Source organism: Bufo bufo, chromosome 5 (assembly GCF_905171765.1).
Source record: "Bufo bufo chromosome 5, aBufBuf1.1, whole genome shotgun sequence".
Classification (NCBI taxonomy): Eukaryota; Metazoa; Chordata; class Amphibia; order Anura; family Bufonidae; genus Bufo; species Bufo bufo.
In genome coordinates, this window is record NC_053393.1 from 263,300,134 (window position 1) to 263,314,013 (window position 13,880).

The following is a 13,880-nucleotide window of genomic DNA, read 5'->3' on the forward strand; positions in this document are numbered from 1 at the left end:
GTCACTGTAATATAATTGCAGTTGACTGCAAGTGTGTGTGTCAGGCCTACAGCGTGTACTGTGCCCACTACTGCCAGTGCCCAGTTGCACCACTCATATCTGGTGTCACAGTAGCTTGCATTTAAAAATAAAAAACAATTTTTTCACTGGAATATAATTACAGTTGCCTGCAAGCGTGTGTGTCAGGCCTACAGCGTGTACTGTGCCCACTACTGCCAGTGCCCAGTGCCACCACTAATATCTGGTGTCACAGTAACTTGCATTTTAAAAAATAAAACAAATTTTTCACTGTAATATAATTGCAGTTGCCTGCAAGCGTGTGTGTCAGGCCTACACCGTGTACTGTGCCCACTACTGCCCGTGCCCAGTTGCACCACTCATATCTGGTGTCACAGTAGCTTGCATTTAAAAATAAAAAACAATTTTTTCACTGGAATATAATTACAGTTGCCTGCAAGCGTGTATGTCTGGCCTACAGCGTGTACTGTGCACACTACTGCCAGTGCCCAGTTGCACCACTCATATCTGGTGTCACAGTAGCTTGCATTTAAAAAAATATATAATAATTTCACTGTAATCTAATCGCAGTTGCCTGCAAGAGTGTGTGTCAGGCCTTCAGCATGTATTGTGCCCACTACTGCCAGTGCCCAGTTGCACTTTTCATATCTGGTATCACAGTAGCTTGCATTTAAAAAAAATAATAATAATTTTTTCACTGTAATCTACGGTAATCGCAGTTGCCTGCAAGCGTATGTGTCAGTCCGACTGGGTGTACTGTGCCCACTACTGCCAGTGCCCAGTTGCACCACTCATATCTGGTGTCACAGTAGCTTGCATTTAAAAATAAAAAACAATTTTTTCACTGTAATATAATTACAGTTGCCTGCAAGCATGTGTGTCAGGCCTACAGCTTTTACTGTTCTCACTACTGCCAGTGCCCAGTTGCACCACTCATATCTGGTGTCACAGTAGCTTGCATTTAAAAAAAAAAACTATTTTTTCACTGTAATATAATTACAGTTGCCTGCAAGCGTGTGTGTCAGGCTAACAGCGTATACTGTGCCCATTTTTTATAGTGCCCAGTTGCACCACTCATATCTGGTGTCACAGTAGCTTGCATTTAAAAAAAAACAACTATTTTTTCACTGTAATATAATCGCAGTTGCCTGCAAGCGTGTGTGTCAGGCCTACAGCATGTACTGTGCCCACTACTGCCAGTGCCCAGTGCCACCACTAATATCTGGTGTCACAATACCTTACATTTAAAAATAAAAAACTATTTTTTCACTGTAATATAATTACGGTTACCTGCAAGCGTGTGTGTCAGGCCTACAGCGTGTACAGTGCCCACTACTGCCAGTGCCCAGTGCCATCACTAATATCTGGTGTCACAGTAGCTTGCATTTAAAAAAAATATATAAATGTCACTGTAATATAATTGCAGTTGACTGCAAGTGTGTGTGTCAGGCCTACAGCGTGTACTGTGCCCACTACTGCCAGTGCCCAGTTGCACCACTCATATCTGGTGTCACAGTAGCTTGCATTTAAAAATAAAAAACAATTTTTTCACTGGAATATAATTACAGTTGCCTGCAAGCGTGTGTGTCAGGCCTACAGCGTGTACTGTGCCCACTACTGCCAGTGCCCAGTGCCACCACTAATATCTGGTGTCACAGTAACTTGCATTTTAAAAAATAAAACAAATTTTTCACTGTAATATAATTGCAGTTGCCTGCAAGCGTGTGTGTCAGGCCTACACCATGTACTGTGCCCACTACTGCCCGTGCCCAGTTGCACCACTCATATCTGGTGTCACAGTAGCTTGCATTTAAAAATAAAAAACTATTTTTTCACTGTAATATAATTGCAGTTTCCTACAAGCATGTGTGTCAGGCCTACAGTTCTACTGCGCCCACTACTGCCAGTGCCCAGTGCCACCACTAATATCTGGTGTCACAGTAGCTTGCATTTAAAAATATTTTTTTTTTTTTTTACTGTAATATAAATACAGTTGCCTGTAAGCGTGTGTGTCAGGCCTACACAGTGTACTGTGCACACTACTGCCAGTGCCCAGTGCCACCACTAATATCTGGTGTCACAGTAGCTTGTATTTAAAAAATAAATAAAAATATGTCACTGTAATCTAATTGCAGTTGACTGCAAGTGTGTGTGTCAGGCCTACAGCGTGTATTGTGCCCACTACTGCCAGTGCCCAGTTGCACCACTCATATCTGGTGTCACAGTAGCTTGCATTTAAAAAAATATATAATAATTTCACTGTAATCTAATCGCAGTTGCCTGCAAGAGTGTGTGTCAGGCCTTCAGCATGTATTGTGCCCACTACTGCCAGTGCCCAGTCGCACTTTTCATATCTGGTATCACAGTAGCTTGCATTTAAAAAAAATAATAATAATTTTTTCACTGTATTCTACGGTAATCGCAGTTGCCTGCAAGCGTGTGTGTCAGTCCGACAGCGTGTACTGTGCCCACTACTGCCAGTGCCCAGTTGCACCACTCATATCTGGTGTCACAGTAGCTTGCATTTAAAAAAATAAAATAAAAATTCACTGTAATCTAATTGCAGTTGCCTGCAAGCGTGTGTCAGGCCTACAGTGTGTTCTGTTCTAACTACAGCCAGTGCCCAGTTGCACCACTCATATCTGGTGTCACAGTAGCTTGCATTTAAAAATAAAACACAATTTTTTCACTGTAAAATAATTACAGTTTCCTACAAGCGTGTGTGTCAGGCCTACAGTTCTACTGTGCCCACTACTGCCAGTGCCCAGTGCCACCACTAATATCTGGTGTCACAGTAGCTTGCATTTAAAAATAAAAAACAATTTTTTTACCGTAATATAATTACAGTTGCCTGTAAGCGTGTGTGTCAGGCCTACACCGTGTATTGTGCCCACTACTGCCAGTGCTCAGTTGCACCACTCATATCTGGTGTCACAGTAGCTTGCATTTAAAAATAAAAAAAACTATTTTTTTACTGTAATATAATTAAAGTTGCCTGCAAGCGTGTGTGTCAGGCCTACACCGTGTACTGTGCCCACTACTGCCAGTGCCCAGTTGCACCACTCATATTTGGTGTCACAGTAGCTTGCATTTAAAAAAATATATATAATAATTTCACTGTAATCTAATCGCAGTTGCCTGCAAGAGTGTGTGTCAGGCCTTCAGCGTGTATTGTGCCCACTACTGCCAGTGCCCAGTTGCACCACTCATATCTGGTGTCACAGTAGCTTGCATTTAAAAAAAATAATAATAATTTTTTCACTGTAATCTACGGTAATCGCAGTTGCCTGCAAGCGTGTGTGTCAGTCCGACAGCGTGTACTGTGCCCACTACTGCCAGTGCCCAGTTGCACCACTCATATCTGGTGTCACAGTAGCTTGCATTTAAAAAAATAAAATAAAAATTCACTGTAATCTAATTGCAGTTGCCTGCAAGCGTGTGTCAGGCCTACAGTGTGTTCTGTTCTCACTACTGCCAGTGCCCAGTTGCACCACTAATATCTGGTGTCACAGAAGCTTGCATTTAAAAATAAAAAACAATTTTTTCACTGTAATATAATTACAGTTGCTTGCAAGCGTGTGTGTCAGGCTAACAGAGTGTTCTGTGCCCACTTTTGCCAGTGCCCAGTTGCACCACTCTTATCTGGTGTCACTGTAGCTTGCATTTTAAAAAAAACTAAAAAATTTTCACTGTAATCTAATCGCAGTTGCCTGCAAGCGTGTGTGTCAGGCCTACAGCGTGTACTGTGCCCACTACTGCCAGTGCCCAATTGCACCTCTCATATCTGGTGTCACAGTAACTGGCATTTAAAAAACAATATAATAATTTATTTTTACTGTAATCTAATCGCAGTTGCCTGCAAGCGTGCGTGTCAGGTCTACAGCGTGTACTGTTCTCACTACTGCCAGCGCCCAGTTGCACCACTCATATCTGGTGTCACAGTAGCTTACATTTAAAAATAAAAAACTATTTTTTCACTGTAATATAATTACAGTTGCCTGCAAGCGTGTGTGTCAGGCCTACAGCGTCTACTGTGCCCACTACTGCCAGTGGCCAGTGCCACCACTAATAACTGGTGTCACAGTAGCTTCCATTTAAAAATAAAACACCATTTTTTTACTGTAATATAATTACAGTTGCCTGCAAGCGTGTGTGTCAGGCCTACAGCGAGTACTGTGCCAACTACTGCCAGGGCCCAGTTGCACCACTTAAATCTGGTGTCACAGTAGCTTGCATTTAAAAAAAAAACACAATTTTTTCACTGTAATATAATTGCAGTTTCCTACAAGCATGTGTGTCAGGCCTACAGTTCTACTGTGCCCACTACTGCCAGTGCCCAGTGCCACCACTAATATCTGGTGTCACAGTAGCTTGCATTTAAAAATAAAATCAATTTTTTTACTGTAATATAATTACAGTTGCCTGTAAGCGTGTGTGTCAGGCCTACACAGTGTACTGTGCACACTACTGCCAGTGCTCAGTTGCACCACTCATATCTGGTATCACAGTAGCTTGCATTTAAAAATAAAAAAAAATATTTTTTTACTGTAAAATAATTAAAGTTGCCTGCAAGCGTGTGTGTCAGGCCTACACCGTGTACTGTGCCCACTACTGCCAGTGCCCAGTTGTACCACTCATATCTGGTGTGACAGTAGCTTGCATTTAAAAAAATATATAATAATTTCACTGTAATCTAAATGCAGTTGCCTGCAAGAGTGTGTGTCAGGCCTTCAGCATGTATTGTGCCCACTACTGCCAGTGCCCAGTTGCACATCTCATATCTGGTATCACAGTAGCTTGCATTTAAAAAATGAATAAATAATTTTTTCACTGTAATCTACGGTAATCGCAGTTGCCTGCAAGCGTGTGTGTCAGTCCGACAGCGTGTACTGTGCCCACTACTGCCAGTGCCCAGTTGCACCACTCATATCTGGTGTCACAGTAGCTTGCATTTAAAAAAATAAAATAAAAATTCACTGTAATCTAATTGCAGTTGCCTGCAAGCGTGTGTGTCAGGCCTACAGTTCTACTGTGCCCACTACTGCCAGTGCCCAGTGCCACCACTAATATCTGGTGTCACAGTAGCTTGCATTTAAAAATAAAAAACAATTTTTTTACTGTAATATAATTACAGTTGCCTGTAAGCGTGTGTGTCAGGCCTACACCGTGTACTGTGCACACTACTGCCAGTGCTCAGTTGCACCACTCATATCTGGTGTCACAGTAGCTTGCATTTAAAAATAAAAAAAACTATTTTTTTACTGTAAAATAATTAAAGTTGCCTGCAAGCGTGTGTGTCAGGCCTACACCGTGTACTGTGCCCACTACTGCCAGTGCCCAGTTGCACCTCTCATATCTGGTGTCACAGTAGCTTGCATTTAAAAAAAATAATAATAAATTTTTCACTGTAATCTACGGTAATCGCAGTTGCCTGCAAGCGTGTGTGTCAGTCCGACAGCGTGTACTGTTCTCACTACTGCCAGTGCCCAGTTGCACCACTCATATCTGGAGTCACAGAAGCTTGCATTTAAAAATAAAAAACTATTTTTTCATTGTAATATAATTACAGTTGCCTGCAAGCGTGTGTGTCAGGCTAACAGAGTGTTCTGTGCCCACTTTTGCCAGTGCCCAGTTGCACCACTCTTATCTGGTGTCACTGTAGCTTGCATTTTAAAAAAAACTAAAAAATTTTCACTGTAATCTAATCGCAGTTGCCTGCAAGCGTGTGTGTCAGGCCTACAGCGTGTACTGTGCCCACTACTGCCAGTGCCCAGTTGCACCTCCCATATCTGGTGTTACAGTAACTGGCATTTAAAAAACAATATAATAATTTATTTTTACTGTAATCTAATCGCAGTTGCCTGCAAGCGTGCGTGTCAGGTCTACAGCGTGTACTGTTCTCACTACTGCTAGTGCCCAGTTGCACCACTCATATCTGGTGTCACAGTAGCTTACATTTAAAAATAAAAAACTATTTTTTCACTGTAATATAATTACAGTTGCCTGCAAGCGTGTGTGTCAGGCCTACAGCGTCTACTGTGCCCACTACTGCCAGTGGCCAGTGCCACCACTAATAACTGGTGTCACAGTAGCTTCCATTTAAAAATAAAACACCATTTTTTTTACTGTAATATAATTACAGTTGCCTGCAAGCGTATGTGTCAGGCCTACACCGTGTACTGTGCCCACTACTGCCATTTCCCAGTTGCACCACTCAAATCTGGTGTCACAGTAGCTTGCATTTAAAAAAAATACACTGCTCAAAAAAATAAAGGGAACACAAAAATAACACATAAACAACCAACACTTATTTCCCTTAAACTTATTATATTAGCGATCCAGTATCACCATTAGCGTAACCAATCATAGATACATAGATCAGATTGAATAACAAATCATAACTCCATCACAGTTACTCCGTGTACAGGTATATCCCTCATTTTCCCTGGAGGATGATATATTAAAACAAAGATGGGAGGAAGCATGCAGAGTATGCTCTCGTACATTTATAGAGCTCTTGATCGGATATGAGAAGAAACATCTGGAAGAAATTGAGAAATCAATTAGTCCTCTTCAGGAAAAATTGCGTGGCCTTGTGGACCCTGAGGTATTAAACCGTTTTGAACAAGAACTGAATTCTGACCATGGACGCTGGGATAAGGAAATTCAAGATATGAAGGCCAAGAAGTTCCAGCGGGATGTTGCGGACCATCAACAGAGCAAAGTGTTCCATTGGCAATATAAACGTAGGCTAACAGCCTCCGGTAACAGTTCGTCAGTATCTGTAAATAACAATACATCTCAGCAATCCCAACGATCCTCAATACAACCGCAGGATGGGCAAAGACTAAATGCGCCACCCCAGGATCTATCTAGGCAATATCATGCACGAACACCTGTGAAACGCAAATACAACTCTGATGATAGTCGTGGTGGTGAATTGAAGGTAATTAACCTGTCGGATACACCATTAACAACCGCACAGGTGGAGGTATTATCACTTGGACTGACTTTCAGTCCTGTCTCCACCTATGACAATTTTGCTGCAATTAAGGATACGTTCCTTTTTGCACGCAAGTTGATCTATAAAAAACATTTTTCTAAAAATGATCATGATGTCTTTTCAGCTCCGGAAGAATTGGAGGCGCTTCGAGCATTAGAATCTCTACTTCTGGAACAGGAGGTAGGCACACCCAAGTTCCCTCCTTTTACCCGTGGCCGGTCGACCACATTTCCACCTTTGTCCTGTAATTCCGCCATTGAAACTTTTGTTAGGATGGTGGTGCGGGAGTTATATAAACTACCTGCAAGGAGGTGTTATGATAACATCTCCAAAAATCAGCGGTTAGCCATACAGGAACTCAAAAGGATGAAAAATGTAGTGATAAAACCAGCTGACAAGGGTGGAAATGTGGTTGTCTGGCCGATGGAAATGTATGAGACTGAAGTCTTTAGGCAATTGCGGGATAGAACATGCTATGAACGGTTGCCAAATAATCCAACTATTGGGTTCAAGTCCCAGTTGGAGGATATTTTGATCAGGGCGGTGGAAGATGACACCATTACGAAATCGGTATATCACAGTCTTTTAATAAAATTTCCGGTTATTCCAACATTATACATATTGCCGAAAGTTCATAAATCCACCACAAAACCTCCAGCGAGACCGATTGTCTCCGGTTGTGGTGGTTTAAATGAACCAGTATGCCGATTTTTAGACTATTATCTGAAGCCCTGTGTGGAAAGCTTGCCCTCATATATCCGAGATTCAACGGACGTTTTGAAACGTCTTGAGAATATCAAAATGGAAGATAACATGTTTTTAATAACGTGATGTTGAATCGTTATATACATGTATCTCACATGAGAAGGGCCTGGAGTCTTCCGTTTTTTTCCTACATACTAGAAATCTTCCATCGGATCTGATTGATCTCTTGATGAAGCTATTGGATTACGTATTGAGGCATAATTATTTTTTATTTAAGGATCATTATTATTTACAATTGCGTGGGGTGGCGATGGGAGCGACATGCGCGCCCTCGTATGCAAACTTGTTTCTAGGCAACTGGAAATGACAGTGCGTACAGGCATCCATGGATGAAGTAAATGGGGAGGTAATTTCATGGATGCGATTTATAGATGATGTTTTGTTTATATGGCAGGGGTCACGGGAGTCTTTGGATTTATTTTTGGAAAAGTTGAATGAGAACAGATGGAACATCATCTTAACCAAAACGGTGAGTCAAAAGGAAATTGATTTTCTGGATTTAAATATCAAAGTGACAACAAATGGTGACCTAGAAACTTCGGTCCATAGAAAATCGACTGCTGTTCACTCCCTGCTTCATGCCACCTCTTTCCACCCCAAACATCAGAAAAACTCAATACCCATTGGCCAATTTTTAAGGGCAAAGCGTATCTGCACATCAAGAGAAGATTTTGAAAGGGAATCGGATACACAAAAAAACCGAATCACACAGCGGGGATATAACCAATGCGACATACAGCATGGTTATACACGTGCTACAAACACATCGAGGGAGTCTCTGCTGTCCTCAAAGATTCGGGATGATTCATCAGCAATATCCACTATACGCATGATAACTAATTACAATACACAATGGTACAATATGAGGGGGATTTTTTAAGAAATTTTGGCCAATCCTGAAATCGGATGTGGATCTAGGGAAAATAATAACACCTACTCCTATGTTTGTGGCTAAACGCAGTAGGAATCTTAAGGATATCCTGGTGAGAAGTCACTACATACCACCGAAGTCTGGATTCATTTTTGACTCCAAGGGTCCCAAATGGGGATAAGTACCATGTGGACACTATACAACATGCAGAGCCATTATAAAGACGAAAACTTTTGAGGGCTTCTCTGGTAGAGTGAGCTATAATATTGTGCACTTCATCAACTGCAGTGTTACAGGCGTTATATATCATGCCACATGTCCATGTGGACTGATATATATCGGTATGACGACCCGTGAACTACAGATTCGCATACAAGAACATCAAAGAGATATTCGGGCGGCAGACAAAATAGGTGATGGAGATAGGGACAAGCTCCTAAAGTTAAAACCAATTGCGAGACATTTTCGCCAAAAACATAACAACTGCTGGAAAGATCTAAAATTCAGAGGGATAGACAGGGTCTCTCTAGGTGCGCGAGGTGGAGATTTGTTTAAACGGTTGGAGCAGGTTGAAAGCAAATGGATTGTAAAATTAAGTACTCAGGTCCCATATGGCCTGAATGACAAGATCCCATTTGCTTCGTTTCTGTAAAATGCGGCATCATCCCTAAATTGTGGTGTTTTAAGTAATAAAGAATTATCTTATTTTAGGTTTTGGAGCCGGGATAATGTGGTCATGTGAATAATATTTATTAATATATTTTTCCTCTATTTTGCATGTGTAGGATTTTTTGTAACTTGGCTCTGGAATAGGAATACTGAAAACCCATTTTCGCCATGATGACTCCACCAGCATTATTTATTTTATGTGTGATTTATAACAGATAAATAGCTTGAAGTAAATTGCTTCCTATAACTACACGTGTTTTGTACATGATGAATATGTGCTTGGCATTTATTTTTATAATTTTTGCTTTTTATATCAATGAATTAAGGGTGGGACGTGGGGCTGTGTGATTTGTTTTACCGAATCATGCACTCCCAGTTCATATGGATCTTATGTAGTCACATATGTATATTTTTTTGCATCCAGATATAGGTACATAAAACTTGGTACCTTTCTTTTCTGTCACTTGATATAATCACTATCTATTGGTATCTACAGTGGTTATGTATGGGTTCACTCATGCAAAATCTCTCACCATCACTGATTCAGTTTTTTCTCTTCTTTTTTTCTTTCTTTTTTATCTATAAATTTTTCTTGATGTTATCTGTGTTGAGTTATTCTGTGTTGTACGGGAAACTCAACACAAAGAGCTATTAAGCTATGGAGAATTGTAATTATGCACCAGAATTCGCACTGTCACTTTAAATAGATTGAGAATGTACCATAATGTGTGGAAGAATTTGTAACTTAAATTAAAATTTGCACTGATAATGTATATATTTTTTTTAAATGTGGCTAATGGGCTATAATGTAATTGGCAGCTATAGTATGTTAAACTATGGTTAGATCTTTTTGTGATTATTAAATTAATGTACTGTCACTGTTTGAATACCTCTATAATCATGTAGGATTAATCATGTGGGAAATGTTTGGAAACATAATATACACACTTACGTCACACATGTGTCGCATGCACTTATTTGCACTTGCTGGATAAATTGATGAATATTATATATATCCAAGGAAAAATGTGCCATAAATCTACACATGCACTTATGTAACGTTTGAAAAATGCACATATGTGAATAATGGTCGTATACATATATACAGATGGGCTGTGATAATCATTTTCCCTCACCCAAGATGGAGCTCGCAGTGCGCGCGTCCTTCTGCGCAGCCGCGGGCGTGCTGACGGTGTCGCGGCTCTGACGTGGGACGCTCTGTGCTCCAAGGAGCGTGGCCGTCCTACGTCATCGCTGCGACTGCGTACGCAGGCACCGGCGGTGCGCGGCGGTTCGTGCGCCACACTAGACGTTGTCTCCAATTTAAACCTATACAGGTGAGGATTTTGTAGTGTCCGGCCTACTACTGAAATGACCATCATTCACTGGTCCAATACAAACGATCCCGCCCACCACTGTGACCATATATACCTAGCTATGTAGTTAATATTATTACCCCTTGAAAAAGCTGACGGCGAAACGCGCGTCGGGGCACAGTCCAACGGTGTGACAGATACCTGGGTCAGTATGCATAGCTTTTTGCTGATTATATGTTAACTTAGCAAAGTATTGTGTTTGATAGTGTCCGTAGGATCCAGGGTCGGTAATCTGGCTCTGTGACCATACTTTGTGGACAGGATAACACTTTGAATATGCACTGATTATACCTTTCTATGTATATGATTGCACTAGCACTTTATTTATATGAATGGTAACTGCCATACACCCGAAGTCTGATGGTTAATTTTAAATGTTCTTAATGTTTGTGAGGCCAGCAATGGTTATAACTCTGTGTACCAATAAAATTGATGATTATTTAAAAGTAACTGTGATGGAGTTATGATTTGTTATTCAATCTGATCTATGTATCTATGATTGGTTACAAAAATAACACATCTGAATTAATTAAATATTCTTCTGAAATACTTTGTTCTTTACATAGTTGAATGTGCTGACAACAAAATCACACAAAAATAAAAAAATGGAAATCAAATTTTTCAACCCATAGAGGTCTGGATTTGGAGTCACACTCAAAATTAAAGTGGAAAAACACACTACAGGCTGATCCAACTTTGATGTAATGTCCTTAAAACAAGTCAAAGTGAGGCTCAGTAGTGTGTGTGGCCTCCACGTGCCTGTATGACCTCCCTACAATGCCTGTGCATGCTCCTGATGAGGTGGTGGACGGTCTCCTGAGGGATCTCCTCCCAGACCTGGACTAAAGCCTCTGCCAACTCCTGGACAGTCTGTGGTGCAACGTGACGTTGGTGGATAGAGCGAGACATGATGTCCCAGATGTGCTCAATTGGATTCAGGTCTGGGGAACGGGTGGGCCAGTCCATAGCATCAATGCCTTCGTCTTGCAGGAACTGCTGACACACTCCAGCCACATGAGGTGTCTAAAATTGTCTTGCATTAGGAGGAAACCAGGGCCAACCGCACCAGCATATGGTCTCAAAAGGGGTCTGAGGATCTCATCTCGGTACCTAATGGCAGTCAGGCTACCTCTGGCGAGCACATGGAGGGCTGTGCAACCCTCCAAAGAAATGCCACTCCACACCATTACTGACCCAATGCCAAACCGGTCATGCTGGAGGATGTTGCAGGCAGCAGAACGTTCTCCACGGCGTCTCCAGACTCTGTCACGTCTGTCACATGTGCTCAGTGTGAACCTGCTTTCATCTGTGAAGAGCACAGGGCGCCAGTGGCGAATTTGCCAATCTTGGTGTTCTCTGGTAAATGCCAAACGTTCTGCTCGGTGTTGGGCTGTAAGCACAACCCCCACCTGTGGACGTCGGGCCCTCATATCACCCTCATGGAGTCTGTTTCTGACCGTTTGAGCAGACACACATTTGTGGCCTGCTGGAGGTCATTTTGCAAGGCTCTGGCAGTGCTCCTCCTGTTCGTCCTTGCACAAAGGCGGAGGTAGCGGTCCTGCTGCTGGGTTGTTGCCCTCCTACGGGCTCCTCCACGTCTCCTGATGTACTAGCCTGTTTCCTGGTAGCGCCTCTATGCTCTGGACACTACGCTGACAGACACAGCAAAACCTTCTTGCCACAGCTCGCATTGATGTGCCATCCTGGATAAGCTGCACTACCTGAGCCACTTGTGTGCGTTGTAGACTCCGTCTCATGCTACCACTAGAGTGTAAGCACCGCCAGCATTCAAAAGTGACCAAAACATCAGCCAGGAAGAATAGGAACTGAGAAGTGGTCTGTGGTGACCACCTGCAGAACCACTCCTTTATTGGGGTGTCTTGCTAATTGCCTATAATTTCCACCTGTTGTCTATCCCATATGCACAACAGCATGTGAAATTGATTGTCACTCAGTGTTGCTTCCTAAGTGGACAGTTTGATTTCACAGAAGTGTGATTGACTTGGAGTTACATTGTGTTGTTTAAGTGTTCCCTTTATTTTTTTGAGCAGTGTAATAATAATTTTTTCACTGTAATCTAATCGCAGTTGCCTGCAAGCGTGTGTGTCAGGCCGACAGCGTGTACTGTGCCCACTACTTCCAGTGCCCAGTTGCACCACTCATATCTGGTGTCACAGTAGCTTGCATTTAAAAAAGAAATAAAATAAAATTCACTGTAATCTAATTGCAGATGCCTGCAAGCGTGTGTGTCAGGCTAACAGCGTGTACTGTGCCCACTTTTGCCAGTGCCCAGTTGCACCACTCATATCTGGTGTCACAGTAGCTTGCATTTAAAAAAAAAAAAAAATGTTTTCACTGTAATCTAATCGCAGTTGCCTGCAAGCGTGTGTGTCAGGCCTACAGCGTGTACTGTGCCTACTACTGCCAGTGCCCAGTGCCACCACTAATATCTGGTGTCACAGTAGCTTGCATTTAAAAATAAAAAACTATTTTTTTACTGTAATATAATTACGGTTACCTGCAAGCGTGTGTGTCAGGCCTACAGCGTGTACTGTGCCCACTACTGCAAGTGCCCAGTTGCACCACTCATATCTGGTGTCACAGTAGCTTGCATTTTAAAAAAAATATAATAATTTCACTGTAATCTAATCGCAGTTGCCTGCAAAAGTGTGTGTCAGGCCTACAGCGTGTACTGTGCCCACTACTGCCAGTGCCCAGTTGCACCTCTCATATCTGGTGTCACAGTAGCTTGCATTTAAAAAAAATAATAATAATTTTTTCACTGTAATCTAATCGCAGTTGCCTGCAAGAGTGTGTGTCAGGCCGACAGCGTGTACTGTGCCCACTACTGCCAGTGCCCAGTTGCACCACTCATATCTGGTGTCACAGTAGCTTGCATTTAAAAAAATAAAATAAAAAATTCACTGTAATCTAATCGCAGTTGCCTACAAGCGTGTGTGTCAGGCCTACAGAGTGTACTGTTCTCACTACTGCCAGTGCCCAGTTGCACCTCTCAAATCTGGTGTCACAGGAGCTTGCATTTAAAAATTAAAATCTATTTTTTCACTGTAATATAATTTCAGTTGCCTGCAAGCGTGTGTGTCAGGCCTACAGCGTGTACTGTGCCCACTACTGCCAGTGCCCAGTTGCACCTCTCATATCTGGTGTCACAGTAGCT